The following is an 18,229-nucleotide window of genomic DNA, read 5'->3' on the forward strand; positions in this document are numbered from 1 at the left end:
GCCGAGCAGAGAGCCCGATGCGGGGCTCGATCCCAGAACCCTGGGATCATGACTGGGCCGAAGGCAGAGGTTTTAACCCACTGAGCCACCCAGGCGCCCCTCTAGATCTTGTTTTCTTGACAGTACACTTGACTTGATCTCTGCCTGAAAGTAATTTCCTAATTTCAACACGTTTTTCACTTGGAGAGTCTGAAAATAAGAAACAGTGTATTGTTTTAACCCGTTAAGTCCTAGATCCTTAGTATTTTCTTATTGTGGTAAAATATCATAAAATTCACTCTCCCCCAAATTCCCAAGGGTACGATACTGTTGAGCCACTGCACAATGCTGTGTAACATCTCTCAAGAGCTCCGTGCCCATGCGGCTTGACTAACCCTCTCTCTATACACTCACTGAACAACAACTCCCTCCCTCCCTCCCTCTGCCCCAAGCTCCTGGCAACCACCACCCTCCCTTCTGTTTCAATGAGTTGGACTACTTCGGCTCATACAAATGGAATCATGCAGTATTTGTCCTTTCGTGACTGGCTTTTTTCACTTAGCAAAACGTTCTCAAGGTTTACCCATTCTGTAGCACATGACAAAATTTCCTTTCTTTTTAGGGCGGGAATATTCCATTGTATATAAATACAACATTTTCTGTATCCATTCATCCATCAATGGCCATGTAGATTGCTTCTACCTTTTGGCTACGGTGAATCATCTTACAGGGGGCATAGGTGTGCAGATCTTCAAGATCCTATTTTCAGTTCTTTAGAATATATACCCAGAAGTGGGGTTGCTGGTTCACATGGTAGTTCTATGTTTAATTTTGCTCAGTCCTTACTAGTTAACAATTCTTTCCTTGGCTTATCTCTATCTGTACTTTATGACAAGCAGCTTAAAGAAACTAGATAACACTTCTGACATCTGACCGGAAATCTCCTTCGCTGGATCCATCGGTTCATTAGGAACTTCATCTCTTGTCCATGTTACTACAGGTAGCATCACTGCTAACCTTTCCACCACTACATAACAAAGGTCTCCTTTCATCCAGCTTCCAATATTTTCCTCACTTCCTTTAAGTCTTCATCAGCAGCCTCCTTGACGGCCATTAGGATTCAGCTAACGGAATCTTTAAGGCCCTACTCCTTCGTCTTGCTTCCTCCTCCCAAAGCCACTCCATGTTTTATTATAGCAGCACCCCACTTACAGTTAGCAAGATCTGTCCCTGCATAATGATCACCCCATTCTTTTTTTTTAAGATTTTATTTATTTATTGGACAGAGAGAGACACAGCAAGAGAGGGAACATAAGCAAGGGGGAGTATGAGAGGGAGAAGCAGACTTCCCACTGAGCAGGGAGCCCAATGTGGGGCTCGATCCCAGGACCTTACGATCATGACCTGAGCCGAAGGCAGATGCTTAATGGCTGAGCCACCCAGGCACCTCTGATCACCCCATTCTTAATGGCTTAAAACAATAATTATTGTATTATTTCCCATAGTTGGGGGCATGTTGAATGAGCTCAGGGGTACTTATGACTCTTGATCTCATAGTTATATAGTCAGAAGGGGGCCAGCATCATCTCAAAACCTTCCTCATTTACATTTCTGGTGGTTGATGTTGGCTGTCATCTTGACCGCACTTGGACTAATAGCTGGAAGACTTACATGTTGCCTCTTTGTGTGGCTTGGGGTTCCTTCCTCATGGCACTGAAATGTAAGGGTATACTTCCTAAACCGAAAGAGCCAGATGGGAACTGTATTGTCTTTTGTGACTTAACTTTGAAGGTCTTATTTCTGAGGTCATCACAGAGAACCATGATTGAAGGGTAAAAGACCTTCCACCAATTAACTGGGTGAGAGGCAAGTTTCTGCAACAGTATGTAAGACTGGAAATATTTTTGCAGTTTTGTCATTACTGTTGTTTTTGGAAAAGACATAAATCTGCCTCCAGGTCTTTTGATGAGGTGGTGACATGGTCAGTTTGGTCACAGTTATCTCCATGATCAGTAGAGGACAGGATTCTCTAATGCCCATAGTGGGTAGGCTAAAGGGGATGTTGTGATCACTCTTCCTAAATGAAGTAGCACAAAATTGATATGAGGCAAAATTTTTATTACTTGAGGGCCAAATGAGGCCACCACATGTGTTCGTAAATATAGGTTTCTGGACACAGCCACACCCATTCCCACTGTTGCCTGCAATGGTAGAGTTGAGTAGTTGCATCAGAGACCACAGGGCCCTCAGAGCCTACAGTGTTTTCTATATGGCCCTTACAGAAAAAGTTTGCTCACCGCTGAGATGGATTACTCATAACTCATCATAAGAGCAGGTGGTAGGTGTATTTTCCCGACCTCAAATCAAAAAAGATGTGCCCAGTCTCTTTGGGTCAGATCTCTTTGATTAAGGTGCATGGGGGGAGGGGCTTATGGGACGCTCTACCATGAAGAGGTGGGAGGATGCTGAAGACCTTGGCCTCCAACTTCAATAATGAAGCTAACAGACCATGAACCAGAGGTAGATGTTTATATAGGCCTTTCTTAAGAAGACCTCAGAGTAGATGGAGCCCTACTCATGGTGTTCAAATCCTTCTCGTCACATTTGTTTAACTGTGAAGAGGTGACAGGGGCGCCAAGGCAGCTCAGCTGGTTAAGCACCCAACTCTTGATGTCCGGTATTGATCTCAGGGTCATGAGTTCAAGCCCTGTGTTGGGCTCCACACCCATGGAGCCTACTTAAAAAAAAAAAAAAAAGTAGATGGCAGAGTCCATGAAACTGTTTTTAATGAGGGTGGTATAGGTTGACACAGGAATGATCTCAAAAGAATCAACTCAGAAGACTTCTCTGTGGAGGGAGTGGAGGGTCAGGTTTTCCTGATCATTGCTTTTAGAAGCTTCGTGATTGGGGGGAAGGGGTTTTTTTTCTATCTTATGCTGATTACTTTTTTCTTTTCTCCAGAAAGGGCTTTTTCCGTAGCATAACCAGGGAGTCAGTTGTCATGGGCTCTCTCTTAATAATTGCTATTCATGGAGGGGAGCCTGGGTGGCTCAGTGGGTTAAAGCCTCTGCCTTCAGCTCAGGTCATGATTCCAGGGTCCTGGGATAGAGTCCCACATCGGGCTCTCTGCTCTGCAGGGAGCTTGCTTCCCCCTCTTTCTTTCTGCCTGCCTCTCTGCCTACTTGTGATCTCTGTCTGTCAAATAAATAAATAAAATCTTTAAAAAAAATAATAATTGCTATTCATGGAAACTTTGTTTTCTGAAATTATCCTCTGTGTCTTGAATTCTTCTGCCTGTAAATTTCTGTTTCCTCTACATCGACCATTTCAGTTCATTCCTTGTAGTCTTCCTAAATTAGTCTCTTCTAAAGAATGTCTGTCTGCTCAGGGAGTTCTTTGAGAGCTTCTATTTTCGGCTAGAGGGCTTTGTGTTTCTTTTCCAGTTGTGCCTTGGTTAATTGCAGAGGTCAGAATTCAAGGTAACAACTCTCTGATTTTTTTTTTTTTTTTTTTACAACTCTCTGATGTTGTTCTCTCCATCCATGTGTACAGCTCACAGCCTATCACTCATTTTGGACTGGGATTTGAATTGTGATGTGAATCTATCCTTTTCAACTAATATTCATATAGTTTCTGCACATGGGACATAAATCCTCTTTTTCTGATCTTTTAGTACCTCATTCCGATGATCTACCCATTGTCAACTAATTTACACCTTTCATATTCTCTTTTATTATATGGTATTTGCCGCCTGCTTCCAATGGAAGATCTGGCTATTTCAGTCTCACAATGCAATGATTAAAATGTTCAGTTTCATTTTCCTTGTAAACAAGAGTTCTTCTGTGTCTTTCTGAGACTTCTGAATTAATTAAGTGTGTCCTCTCAGTGAGTTCTGAATTCCAGGCTGCTACGCCCTCCTACATGCTCCTCTTCAGTCTTGTATTTTCTTCTCCAGTAGGAAGGAGGACTTTCAACTTTACATTGTCTTTATTGCCTTTATTTCATTAGGGATATTTTTATATTTTTGAAAATTTTGTGGAATTCCTTTTAATTCCTCGTAATGTGTATGGATTTCTATCTTTTCAATATTTTATCCCAGTTCTTTACACTGTATTCTTTCTTGCTTTCAAGATGACAAGCATATATTTCAAACATGGTTTGGCCATCTTCATCAAGCCCAAGGGCTGTATTTTTTTTTTTTTTTAAGATTTATTTATTTGAAAGAGAGTGTGTGGTAGGGGGGCTGCAAAACGTGAGGGAGAGAGACAGTCTCAAGCCGACTGGGCGCTGAGTTTGAGCCTGATGTGGGGCTTCATCCCAGGACCCTGAGATCACGACCTGAGCTCAAACCAACAGTCAGACGCTTAACTGACCATGCCACCCAGGCGCTTCACATCTTTTTGTTTTGTTTTGTTTTTTAAGATTTTATTTATTTAATTTATTTGGGAGAGAAAGAGAGCACAAGCGAGGGGAACAGAGGGAGAGGGGAGGGAGGGGTGAAGAATCTCAAGCAGATTCTGTCCTGAGCACAGAGCCCGATGCCCAGCTTGACCTCACAAGATCATGACCTGAGCCAAAACCAACAGTCAGATGCTTTTTTTTTTTTTTTTATTTGAGAGAGAGGCAGTGAGAGAGAGCATGAGCGAGGAGAAAGTCAGAGGGAGAAGCAGACTCCCCGTGGAGCTGGGAGCCCGATGCGGGACTCGATCCCCGGACTCCGGGATCATGACCTGAGCCGAAAGCAATCGTCCAACCAACTGAGCCACCCAGGCGTCCCCCAACAGTCAGATGCTTAACTGACTAACCTACCCAGGTGTCCCTCAAGGGTTTTATCTTTAGTACCAGTCCCTCTAGTAGAGATATCTGTATTTCCGTTTATTGGTTTCTTCAAATATTTACTCCTAATATACCATCTTTTTAAAAAAATGTTTGCCCTCCAGAATTTTAATCAAAACCTCAGACCTTGATTTTCAAATATCTGGAAGTTTCGAATTTTCTTCATTACATCAGAATGTATTTCTTTAAAAAACTGAAGTTCCTGTCCAGGTTATTTCCCATATTATTGGCTAGACATTCTTCCTGGACAAATGTAACTTTGGCTTAATGGTGTGTAGCATGACTTTAATTAGGAGGAACGTGGAGAACCAATATACTTCTTGAACCACCATATAGTCCACTTGTCAACACGAGATGTCTTTATTATAAGCAGTGGTTTCATGAGAGTACTTTTTCTTTACCCTATAGAAGCAGGTAATCAGGTTATATTTAAGCGCCTTTGAGTTGATTGATTTCTTTTCTTTCTTTTTTTTTTTTTTTGTTCTATGTATTTCTTCAAGTTCTCATTCTCATGACATACTTAAAAGAATTCTATGTTAGGCTTCTTAGTAAGGTTGAAAATTTTTATTTCCATGGAGTTATTTTTCACTCTAGCAAAATTCCTATTTAGTTAATAAATCTATTTCTCTTCCCTATCTCTCTCCTCTCTATCTTCCAGGCAGGAAAACAAAGAAAGAAAGAAAGAAAGAAAGAAAGAAAGAAAGAAAGAAAGAAAGGAAGAAAGGAAGGAAGAAAGGAAGAAAGGAAGGAAGAAAGGAAGAAAAAAAAAAAAAAAAAGAAGGGAGTCCCAGGCAGAAGAATGTAACCAGAAACAGGCATGAGGAAACTGCATTTATTTGGGAAGAACTCATGGGAGCATAATGGGAGCTGTGGCAGGAGCCTGAGTGGAAAATCAGTGGAGCCACTGGGGGAGGGTCCAATATGGTCCAGCCATATGGAGTCTAACTTATCCCGCTGAATGGACAACCATCTAAGTCTGTTTTCACACAGGAGCACTGTGTAATTTCTGTGTTGAGGAAGATACTTCTGAACTAGGTTCAGAAGGTGGATTGATAGTGGGAGACAGGTATTGGAAGGAAGGAGACTGGTCAGAAGATAGCTACAGTAATTTAGAGAGACCTGGGGGAAGGTCAGTTGTGCTCCAGCTGAAGCAACATCTTTGAAACACTAAAGGGGAAAGCTCCATTGATCCACATATGAGAGACCCAGCCTAGAGTGCCAATGAGGAGGAGGGGGAAATCACAGAAACAACTGGATGTAGACGGAATTCTCAGTAGCCTGACTAGTGCCCACATGTCCTATTAGACAGTATGTAAAAAGCTTATCAGGAGGCTTCCTGTCTGCAAGACTGACAGAATGTGTCCCACCCTCTATCTTTCTGTTAGGGGCTTCCCAGAATTTCAACCTTTTACCCTCACACTAAGCCCTTGGTATCTCTTTTGGGCACTTCCTGGCCAACCAGTTGTACCCCCTTCGCTAATTTACAGACTACCTTGTTTAGTTGCCAAATTTATCGTCTGTCCCTAAAAGTAGTGATAAGTTAATAATGCTGCCCTGCTTGGCTCAAAGCAGTTGTTGTGAGAAGCAGACCTACATACTTAAAACCACTTAAACTGTTTTGCTTTGTATAATAAATAACTTCATGAATTTTTTAATATAGGCTGATGATGATCCTTTTGAAGTCTGTCTTAAGTCACAGTGCCTTCAGCATAATATTGAACTACTGTGTTCGTGTGTGCAATGCTTTATAAATGAAGTGGTGTGACCATAGATTTTATTTAGATTTATTTATACTCTGCCTCAATAATTCAAATCTGGCTCCATGATGAACCTGTGAATTCATGGTGCCAAGATCAACACGAATCCTTTAAAGTTTATGCTGAGAGTTTATGCTCTTCTCTACACGAGTAGAGAAGAGATTATTATCAGCCCTGATGGGAAGGACACAATTGAAACTCGGTGAAGGAGAGCTCCATTCCCAGAGGACAGACAATACCATACCAAGCTTCTGGTGTCATCTCTTCCAGAAAACCTTCCCGGGCCATTGCAAGGTGGATTGGCTGTGGCTCTTCTGCAAGCTCCTAACACTGTACGCACATTTCAGCACTCCTCACCCATGCTGTGACCATTTGTGGCCACACGTGCTTGGCTCTTGTCTACACCTTTGATCTATTTTCCATCCCTTCCCCACATATTGTATACTTTCCACTTGTCACTTTAATAAATGATCCATATGTTTTATGTGCTGTGATAAGCTCAAAGACTATTAGAACTGGAAAGGAAAAAAAAAAAAAAGAACTGGAAAGGAATTTGGGGTTTTCAACTATTTGCATCAGACATATAGCACGCACCCACCACAGCAATATACAGCACCCATTGTGTGTGTGTGTGTGTGTGTGTGTGTGTGTGCGTGCGCACACGTGCATATGTGTATATGGCTATGAGAATCTCAATTTTACATATTTGATGCATAGATATGTATGTATGTATATGTCTGTATATAATATAGAGAGATAGTATATATATAGATAGCTGTATAGTTATTACACACTGTATATGTACAGTATATAGCTATATGTATACACTATATGCGTTTATCATTCACTACCGCAATATTTAATGACCTCCAATGTAGATGGAATGCAAGCAACTCCACTTTGTCTTACAGACAGCTAGAGAGGTAATAACAAAAGCTTAAGCATTACATAGTGTATGAGGCTCTTTAACAAATGGACCATGATTAATTGTGAGGGAAATCTTAATCACCAGCCACAGCCACAACCACAGCTTCTTTGCAGTACACATTGTGGCTACCCTCAGGAGAATGACTTGCACTTTAACTCTCTCCCTCGCCTCTTTTGTCATCCTAACATTTCTTTTTTTTTTAAAGATTTTATTTATTTATTTGACAGAGAGAGAGATCACAAGTAGACGGAGAGGCAGGCAGAGAGAGAGAGAGAGAGAGAGAAAGGGAAGCAGGCTCCCCGCTGAGCAGAGAGCCCGATGCGGGACTCGATCCCAGGACCCTGAGATCATGACCTGAGCCGAAGGCAGCAGCTTAACCCACTGAGCCACCCAGGCGCCCCTCATCCTAACATTTCAAGGAAATTCACAGGTCACTCTTAGACACTCTTTTTATAAAGATTCCTTAGGCCATTCCTATCAGAAAATACTTTTTTCTCCCATCTGTCAAAAATATCCCTTGCTCCATTCCACAACTCCTTCCTTTTTTTTTTTTAAGATTTTATTTATTTATTTGAGAGAAAGAGAGAGTGCATACACATGCAACAGAGGGAGAAGCAGACTCCCCGCTGAGCAGGGAGCCTGATGTGGGATTCGATCCCAGGACCCTGGGAGGTCATGACCCTAAGGCAGATGCTTCACCAACTGAGCCATCCAGGCGTCCCTCCACGACCCATTTTAATGACTGCCCTATTTCTGCCCTTTTTAGAATAAAGGTCCTATAGTCATTATCAGCAGTTCTCTCCTTCCAGTCTCTCCTGAACTGGTTACACTCGTGCACCCACTCCACTCCTACGCTGCTCACCTCGAGTCACCCATCATCTCCACTTTTCCAGAGCCACCGGTCACTTCCAGGGCTCATCTCAGTCACTGTATTAGCAGCATTTGTCATAGCTGGCGGCTTCTGCCTCCCCGCACCACCTGCATTTCTTAGCTTCCAGGACGCTTTCCTCTCCTAATCCCTTCCCCATGTCCCTGCCCGCTCTTCCTCGGTCTTTTTTCCCCCATATTCTTCCCCATGCTTGTGCTTTTTCTCTCACTCTTTCTTTCTCTCTGGCAAAAAAAAAAATCAATTCACTACAAAATAACAATTTCAATTGTGTATCTAATAACAGCATCAAAATGTAAAAGCAAAAGCTCTCAGACAAGAGAGAACACAAAAACCCCACATAACTATAGCTGGAGATTTCAACACTCCTTTCTCAACAACTGAAAATACACAGAAAATAAGTAAGAATATAGAAAACTTGAATCCTGTCAACCAACTTGACCCAACTAAATTCTACAGAACATTCTACTCAGCAACAGTAGAAAACAGTTTTTTTTCAAGCACACATGGACCATTCACCAGAACTGGGTCATAAAATGAGTCTCAATAAATTGAAAAACAATTGAAATAATAAAGAATATGTTCTCCATCCCAAATGGGATTAAATTAGAAATCAACGGCAGAAAGATACCTGGAAATTCCAAACATATAAAAATCAACACACCACACACACACAACTTTAGAAATTAAACAACCCATTTCTAAATAGTCATGGGTCAAAGAAGAAATCACAAGGGATATTATCTCAAAACACATTTTATTGAATGAAAATGAAAACACAACGTATCAACATACATGGATTGCAGCTAATGTAATGTTTATAGAGGAATTTATACCTTTAAGTGTTCACGTAGAAAAGAAGAAAGTCTAAACATGTTCCCAGGTTTCCACCTTAACAAACCAGAAAAAGACAGTTAAATCTGGAATGAATTGAAAAAGGAAATTACTCAGAAAGTAGCAGAAATCAGTGAATAGAAAATAAATGATAAAGAAAATCAATGAAACCAAAATTGTTCTGTTAAGACCAATAAATCTCACAATACATTAGCTAGATGAATCAGGAAAAAAATAAAGAAAATAAAATTATCAATATAAGGAAACTACCCAAACATTTAAACACAGGACACTGGTTGAATGCACTACAGCATATTCACATGATGGAGACCCGTGCATTTATAGCAACAAATGAGGAAGGTCTCTGGGGAAGAAATGTGCAGTGGTTCCCAGAATATATTAAGTAAAATGCAAATCAGGACATGTAATATGCTACCTTTTACATAAGAGAAGAGGAAGAGACTTATATATTTGTAAAATTATTATTATATTTATAGATTTATTTATAAAAAATACAGGAGAAATTACAACTAATACCACAAAAATACAAAGGAGTATGAGAGACTACAATAAATAATTATATGCCAACAGGCTGGATAAACTACAATAAATGGATAAATTCGTAGAAACATAGTGTATATCAAGAATGAATCATGAAGAAAAAGAAAATCTAAACTGACCAATAGGGGTAAGAGGGTTGAATCAGCAATCAAAAAACTTCCCAACACAGAAAGGCCTAGGACCCAATGGTTTCACTGGTGAATTCTGCCAAACAAAGAATTAATGCCAATGCTTCTCAAACTCTTCCAAAAAACTGAAGAAGAGGAACACTCCAGATTCATTTTATGAGGATGGCCTTACCTTGATGCCAAAGCCAAGTAAAGATTCTCTGAGAAAAGAAAATTACAGGCCTGATGAATGTAAACGTAAAAATTCTCAACAAAATATTAGCAAACCGAATTCAACAGCACATCACAAGGATCATTTCACCTTGAACATATGGGATTTATTCCTGTGATGCAAGGATGTTTCGACATCTGCAAATCAACCAATGTGATACACCATTAACAAAATCAGTGACAAAAATCATATGATCATCTCAATAAATGAAGAAAAAACAACTGACAAAATCCTTTTTTTTTCCATGATAAAAGCACTCAACAAATTGGGTTTCAAAGAAATAAATGTTCCTCAAAGGCCATATATATAACAGGCCCTCAGTGATACTCAATGGTGAAAGTTAAAATCTTTTCCTCCATGATGAAGATGGATGCACACTTTCACCAGTTTTATTCAAGATACTATTGGAAGTCTTAGCTAGAGCAAGTAGGCAAGGAAAAGAAATAAAAGTCATCCACATCAGAAAGGAAGAATTAGTTATCTCTGTTCACAGATGATGTGGTCTTATATATAGAAACCCTAAAGACCCTACTAAAAAGTGTTAGAATTTAACAAATAAATTCAGTGAAATTGTACAATAAGAATACAAATACAAAATCAACATATAGAAATCAGCTGCACTTCTATATACTACGAACTATATGAAAGAGAAATTAAGAAAACAATTCCATTTAAGATAGCATGAAAAACAATACTTAGGAATAAATTTAACCAAGGAAATGAAAGGCCTGTATAGTGAAAACTATGACATTGATGAAAGAGATCAAAGAAGACACAAATAAAGGGAAAGATATCCCATATTCTTGCATTGGAAGAATTCATATGGCGAAAATGTCCATACCACCCAAAGCAATCTACAGATTTAAGGAATCCCATTCAAAATTCCAGGGGTGGTTATTTTCACAGAAATAGAACAAACAACTCTAAAATGTATATGTAATCACAAAAGACCCCAAAAAAACAGACCTAGAGGCATTACAGTACCTGATTTCACGCTATAGTATAAAGCTGTAGCAATCAAAACAGTATAGCACTGGCATAAAACAGGCACATTGATCAGTGGAACAGAATAGAGAGTCCACAAATAAACCCCTGCATATATGGTCAGCTGATTTTGGACAAGGGGGCCAACAACACACAATGGGAAAAGGATGGTCTCTTAAATAAATGATATTGGGAAAACGGACAGCCAAAAACAGAAGAATGAAATCAGACCCCTATCTTGCAGAAATCAGACCCCTATCTTGCACTACTCACAAAAATGTAAGACCTGAAATCACAAAGCTCCCAGAAAAAAACATAGGGAAAAAGTAATTTCCTGGATATCACATGAAAAGCACAAGCATCAAATACAAAAATAGGAGACTACATGCACCTACATTAATCTCAAACCTCCTGCACAGCAGAAGGAACAAACAACAGAGTGAAAAGGCAACCTATGGAGCGGAAGAAAATATTTGCAAACAATATATCTGATAATGTGTTAATATCCACAATACGTAAGTAACTCCTACAACTCAATAGAAAAAAAAACCCCAAATAATCCAATTTAAAAATGGACAAATGACTTGAATAAATATTTCCTCAAAGAAGATAAATAAATGGCCAACAGGCCAACATGAAAAGGCACTCAACATCTCTAATCATCAGGGAAATGCAAATCAAAGCCACCGTGAGCGATCACTTCACACCTGTTAGGATAACTGTCATGAAATTTAAAAAATGCAGTTTCCGTTCTTTGACTCCCCCATATTAATTCACATTTATCTCTCTTATGGAACTTATCATGTTTTGCCAGGGGATTATAAATCAGATCCTTCAGTTTAAATCCTCATCCTGCCCCTTGCGATCTAGGGAATGATGGAACTTGTTAGTATTTCACTCTTCCTAGGCATAAAGCAGAGGTGGTAATACCCACCCACAGGTTTACTGTGAGGGTTAAATTAGATGATGCATGGGAAGAATTCAGAACAATATCTAGCTATATGCTATGTACTGCATAATTAAAGGAATAATTCCAAAATGGAAAAAAAAATCAATCCCCTAAAAATTGAAAACAGAACTGAAAGTAAACTAACCACATCTCAAGTTGATGGCGCAGTCATATAGAGAAAATAATTAGATCAGGTGACTTTAAAACACACTGTCTTCACTATCTGTCCCTAATGGGACATATTACATAAACAAAAAGAATACAATAAACTCTTAGGTGGAATAAAGCAGATAAGTAGTTTTGTAAATGTCATCAGGAAAAAAAGTTTCCTATGAGAAAATGAAACACAAATATAAAATCAAATAAATTAAGATACAACCCTATAATGTTACATTTGAACTGGAATACTAGTATGAATTCAAGATTTTTTTCTTGAACATGTACTATGTTCAAGGATGTAATATGTAATATTGTAATATGTTGTAATATGTAATATATAATTGTAATATGTAATATTAGTATGAATTCAAGATTTTTTTCTCTTGAAAAAAATTACCTATTTCCTAGCTCTAATCACTGAAAAGATCTAGGAGCAATAACAACCCAGTGGCAATGAGTACTACTGATGGTGGTTTCTAACTACCATTTCCTTCTAGAAGGAACCCAGGGTTTTTGAAGAAATGACTGATTTCAGGTGAGGAGCAGGAAAATGTACAGGGTAAGTCTGGGCCATCTTATACCAGAAGACAAGAAAATTATCAAGGATTAGTGTGAACACATCTAAAACACACGGGAACCAGGACCCCTGGGTGGCTCAGTTAGTTAAATGTCTGCCTTTGGCTCAGGTCATGATCCCAGGGTCCTGGGGTTGAGTCCTGCATCAGGCTTCCTGCTCAGTGGAGAGCCTGCTTCTCCCTGTCTGGCTTCCCCTGCTTGTGCTTTCTCTCTCTCTCTCTCTCTCTCTCTCTCTCTCTCTCTCTCTCTCGCCCCCGGTCAGATAAGTAACTATTTCAAAGTTGCTAAGAGAGTAGATCTCAGAAGTTCTTACAACAAGAAAAAAGATTGTAACCATATGCGGTGATTGATATTAACTAGACTTATTGTGGTGATCATTTCACAATATAATCATGTGTTAAATCCTTACGTTGTACACCTAAAACTAATACAAGGTTCTCTGTCAATTATATCTCAGTAAAGAAATAATTTTTAAAAAAAGGCAAAATGGGGGCAGGATTGGGCTATTGATAACTGTTGAACTAATCAGAATTGAGTTAGATTATACGATTTTCTCTATTATTATGTATGTTTACAGTTTTTTCACATAAAACAATGTTACGGAAAAATTATTTAGCTGTCTCTGACCTGGACTGGTTTAAGTTACTTACTGGGAATATACTAAAAGTCAGTTCAACGTTAGGTAATGTTTGTTGGGCGGGGGTGGGGTGGGGTGGATCCTTCATTGTGTGATTACAGTAACATATAACATAGTATCGGTGTTTATGAGTAATAAAAAAAATCACTAGAGTGAGAAATTGTTTAAAGTTTTAGGTTCTATTTCTTGAGATGAACTCATCAATTTTTAACTGGATTGGTAAGTTTTAAATCATAAGCTGATAAAGTTGGGTGATAGATACATTTTCTGGAATACATAAAAAGTCTTTTGAAATATCTAATTTTCTAAAGAAACCTTAGTAGACAGCAGAGTCGGCTCCACATACGTGGGGAAGCACACAGCTTATGTGTGCACCTGGCAGAACCCCCAGTACAGAGAAAACCAGGTGCTATTTCCTAACAATACCTTCTTGAGCGCGTCCCAATACTATAGTTAGAAAATGGCTCAGATTTTTAGTTGCTTTCCCAGAACTCAAAGATCGTCTTCCTGTTTATCTTGGGGGGATGCCTATGTTATACTTGTGATTTTTCTGTTCTCTGTAACAGAAAATTTACAGAGAATTTTTTTTTGCACTTTTTTAATAATGAGTTTATAAGCTGTCATCTGACATTATGGAGTCCCTGTTTGATCTTACAGAAGGAATATTACGTGGTCATTTTACAAACAGTAATTTTGAAGATGTGGCAACATGGAAAATCTTCATGAAAAGACACAGTTAAATGTATGTCATGATTATAATCTTACACAGACATCTATAAAATTCGATTGAGACTCAAAATCAAAAGGAACACCAAAATATCGTGCTAAAATTGGAGAATACAAATAATCCACTACAAGGCCACCATCTTTAAAGGGTACCTCAGGATTTCCTTACTTTAAAAAAAAACAAAACAAAAAAACACCTTTTTGTGGTCCACAGAGTATATATAAAGTTGTTTGTTTTAGGAAGGAGTCAGGCAGGAGAGATGACTAAGGAAACCAGAGAAAAGGAACCAACCCATTCTGGTGGTTGTGAATCTTATCGAAGGTTGGTTGGGTCAGAGCGGGTGCCAATAACAGTAACTCATTAATCTGTTAGTCCTTTAAAACAGTAGCTAAAATGCCCAAGCTAATTTCAAGAAAAATCAGAGAGAGAGAGAGAGAGAGAGAGAGGGAGAGAGAGAGAGATGGAGACAGTCCCAGTCTATCTTGTGGTCTGGAATCTTAAAACAAGATCGTCACAGATGGGGAAACAAGAGGCCATTAGTTAACAATCAGATGTTTGGTTTTTATTTCCTGAACAGCCAAGATACACTCTCTTGTGAATTTTTAACATATTTTTAAAGGAGAAATGGGGCTAGTCCCTGGAAGGTAAATTGTTCCCTGGGCTTTCCTCAAGAGTCAACACAACCATTTGTCCATTCACGTCCTCACTTAAGTCTGTCCTGCGCATCGACTCTCAGCTTTGCCGCAATCTTTGTAAGTCTCTTGTCAGTTTATAGTGGTGATTGCTTAATAGCTTACGTTAACATTGCCAGAAAAGAGCAAAGGGAAGCCAGATCCGTGGTGGGTTAGCTTTGGCCCAAGCCAGTGAGGTATGGGGATGACAGCACTTTTACTTCAATTCATCCTTCCGTTTCTAGAACAGTTGATCTGGATTAGGTTGGGGGCAGGAAAAAACTCGTAATAATTCCTGGCTTTGGGAGACGCAAGCCTTTGTTCTCCCCAGAGTATTAGGTAACACTCCTAATGCTACTAATCATATAATCCCGAGAATTGAGAGGGACACTCATTCGTTGCCTTACTCTGGTTTCACCCTTTGTAAATGAGCATGATAACAGTACGCACCTCATAGTGTATTCATGAGGATTAAATGAGTATTTGTAAAATGCTTAGAACAGAGACTGACATAAGCACCATAGAAGTGTTTATAAGTTCCTACATGACAATGTAAATCTCTTAACATCTGAGTAAAGTGGCCACTGCTACAATGTTGGTAGAGTTCCAGAATCTTCTTGGTGAACTTCTCATTGGCTGGCTGTAGCATTGCCAGCAGATGGTTTGGTGAGATTCTCACTAACTTGGAATTAGTTCACAGATTATTGAGCCTACATAAGTGAAAATTCAGAAATTGTGGATCTTTGGAAATATTTGAAATAATATTTTATATTTGCTCAGTTCATGAAAATTTTGGAAGTGTCATATTAAGTATTTTCAAGGTATACATGTTCAGTTTGTGATTTTGTGTACTTAGAACAAAAAGGAAGCAAACGAAGGGTTTTTTTTTTTTTAAGATTGTATTTATTTGTCAGAGAGAGAGAACACGTCCAAGCAGGCGGAGAGATAGGTAGAGAGAGAAACAATTCCCCCACTGAGCGGAGAGCCCCACATGGGGCTCGATCCCAGACTCTGGGATCATGGCCGGAGCCCAAGGCATCCTCTTAACCAAATGAGCCACCCAGGTGACCCACTACTGAAGGTTTTGATATGAGTATCTGTTCTTTTAACTAGACATGAAGAAAAAAAGCACACAGGCATGTAAATACACTTGTTTGCACACCATAGACCTAAACAGTAATTTTAAACAAAATTGTTGGGCTACTTTTAGTACCTACAAATAACTAAATTTAGAAGAATCACGTTTGTGGAATGAGTGTTCTTCAGTAAAGTTCCTGCCCTTGAGGATAGTTAAGAATCATTTATAATTACTCTAGCAAAAGGAGGCCTATGAAGTATTCTCTTTTACATGTATTGGAATTATAGTTCATATAATTTACGTATATCAAAAATGTTTTAAAAGTTTGCTATTTTAAGTCATTGAACAGCTTCTTTACATTTTTAAGAACTTCTTAACTAATTTGCTTGGAATCTTGCTTAGTGCACAAGGCAGACCTAGCAATTGCTTTCTCTTTGTTCCGATCCCCTTCTACCCACCCCTCCCTTATGAAACAGTCCAAATTCTAGGTTATCATTATTAGTTTACGTGTCTGCCCCGTGCACTGGACCATATACCTGTCGAGTGTACATAGTAGAACTAGTTCATTTGTGTGCCAAGCACAGTGTGGAACGTAGTGTGCTTCTAAGGCATTTGTTGAAAAAGCCTAATTAGCAGTATCTGAAACAATATTTCACTGCATTTAATTAAGCTCTGGGAAAGCTGGATACACAATTGAGATGGATTCGGGTGTTGATTCTTTCCAGAAAGTTGGACTTTTAGTTTGGTTTGGAATTTGAAGCTGTGAGTATAACATTTACCTCAGTCTCCCAAAGTCCAAGCTAATTGGAATTACTGTCCTCAGTCACCAGGACAGACGACTGGATCGCCGGGAGACTGTTTAGTTACATAGAAGAATTTAGGGACACTTCTAAGTTCTGTATAGTTGGTGCGAGAGCTGTGATGTTTTTGACTCAGGCCAGTTAAAAAACAGAATTCTACAAAGTAATTTACAATCATTCCTCGTATTCTCCTGCCTTTGACCTTTCAACTGCTCTGTTGTCAGTCTGAGAGGCTTTCATCTCCAGGACTGATGTTACTGTCAATCTGTTCGGATGATGCGCAAGCCTAGCACAGCATTTTCCCAGTAGCAGGCGTTCAATAAAAATTGTGAAAATCTAAATTGCAGCTTTTTATTCTTAAGTGGCAAAGTGGAAAGAAATCTTTGGCTTTATTTCTGATAAGATTTGTATGTCTTACAAAACAAAAATAGGTTCATCGGGCGTGCACGGATTCTAACACGAGATTTTTTACATTTAAGAAGTCGTTCATGCTCGTTGACCGCCAAAATCCCAATTCTCGGGTGAAATTCCATCAGTTTGAATTTAAGTGCCTGAATGTGGATATTGGAACGACCACTGATTAATTTGAACTTGGCAGCCAAAAATTTCTTCAGAGGATTTGACGCTCGGCAACATCTCGTAAGGCTTAGAAATGGCTTTAAAAAAAAAAATAAAGTAAAATTTCAGTACCTGTAAATGTGCCTCACACGGGGCATGGGGGCTAGGATGAACGCTGCAGCGAGACTTATTTTTTGTTTTTAACCACTTCAGGCCTCGAAATAGAGGCCGTGTTGGTGTCATGGAAAAAGCAGCCTTGGAATCTGACAGAGCCTAATTCCTGGATCCAGTCCCAGTCCTGCGTGACCCCGGGCGAGTTACTTTACTTCTCTGAATTTCCGTTTCCTCCTATGCAAGACCGGGACGGCGAGAACCACCTTGCAGCGCAGGCTGGGGCGCGCCGAGAACCCACCTGGCGGGTCCTAAACCGACTGCTGCCATATTCCGGGCCCCGCTCCGCGCAGCTCCCGCCCCCGCGCTCTCCCCAGCAGGTGTAGGCACGGTCCGCCGCGCCGGGCCACCCTGCGGCCCGGCGGCCCCGCCCTTCCGCTCTCGCGGGCCTGCCCCTCGGCGTCCCCGCGCAGGCAGCGGCGGGCGGTGGCAGCGCGCCGGCCTCCGTGTCCCGGGCCCGCCCCGGGCGGAGCGCGCACAGGGGCGGGGTGGGGGGGGGGCGCAGGCTGCCGGGACCCGGCTCCCAGGCCCAGCCCCGCCGAGTGCCGGCGAGCGGAGGCGGCCCCGGCGCCGCCCGCGCCCGAGCGCGTGTGCGCGGCCGCCGCCCCCTCGGCCCTCCCCTCGGCCCTCCCCTCGGCCCCCTCCGCCCTCGCGCGCCGCCCGCCCGGGTCGTGGCGGGGCCGTGGTGTACGTGCAGAGCGCGCAGAGCGAGTGGCGCCCGCACGCCCTGCGCTCCTCCACAGGCCCAGCCGGGCGACCGCGGACGTTAAGGCGGCGGCGGCGGCGGCCGGTCTCGCGC

The sequence above is a fragment of the Enhydra lutris genome, unplaced genomic scaffold (assembly GCF_002288905.1).
Source record: "Enhydra lutris kenyoni isolate GAN:26980312 unplaced genomic scaffold, ASM228890v2 scaffoldscaffold76, whole genome shotgun sequence".
Classification (NCBI taxonomy): domain Eukaryota; kingdom Metazoa; phylum Chordata; class Mammalia; order Carnivora; family Mustelidae; genus Enhydra; species Enhydra lutris.